The following is a 728-nucleotide window of genomic DNA, read 5'->3' on the forward strand; positions in this document are numbered from 1 at the left end:
CACACACACACACACACACACACACACAGAGCAGCAGATGCTAATGGGAGGAAGGGGGGGAAACAGAGAAACAACCCATGTGAAAACATGAAGCCTGTCAGTGGAGCAGACAACACATGAAGTGACTCCTGCAGATCTCTTCAGTCTTAAATTCTGTCACATTACACCATCAAGGACACTGGGGGCCACTGACTCAGGTTCCACTTAACCCCCTCCTCTGGAGCGCCCACTGGTGGCTGTACCCTGTACGACAGGCTGACAGTCGGTCCTCCATCCTGGGCTGTTCCAGACATCAGCTAGAGTGATGGGATATTCCCCTCTAATGAGGCCTTTCAGGAAAGCTAATATGCTTACTGTGTATTCATAGTTCTGCAGCCTATCAAATTACCCTAAATAAGAACTTTTTCGTCTGGATCCAGATCTTCTGACCTCCATCCTCTAGGCTTATCTCAACTCTGCAGACTGGTCTTTTACACTACACACATGTGGTCAATGGGCCACTCAAAGCCCATAAAGCTAATCTAACGGCACCTTAAAAGTTTATTAATCACACCGTGCTGGGTTTCTGTGTCCTTGATGATACTGAACAGTCTAATTAATGGCCAAACAATCAATAAAGTCTGATAATGAGCTCGGCTATTCTATAATAAAAGGGCGCGGTTTGCAGATAATTAATGTGGTGCATCTCTTATGTCAAAAAGAAGAAGAAAAAAAGGGTGGGGGGGGGG

This window comes from Etheostoma cragini, chromosome 17 (genome assembly GCF_013103735.1).
Source record: "Etheostoma cragini isolate CJK2018 chromosome 17, CSU_Ecrag_1.0, whole genome shotgun sequence".
Classification (NCBI taxonomy): domain Eukaryota; kingdom Metazoa; phylum Chordata; class Actinopteri; order Perciformes; family Percidae; genus Etheostoma; species Etheostoma cragini.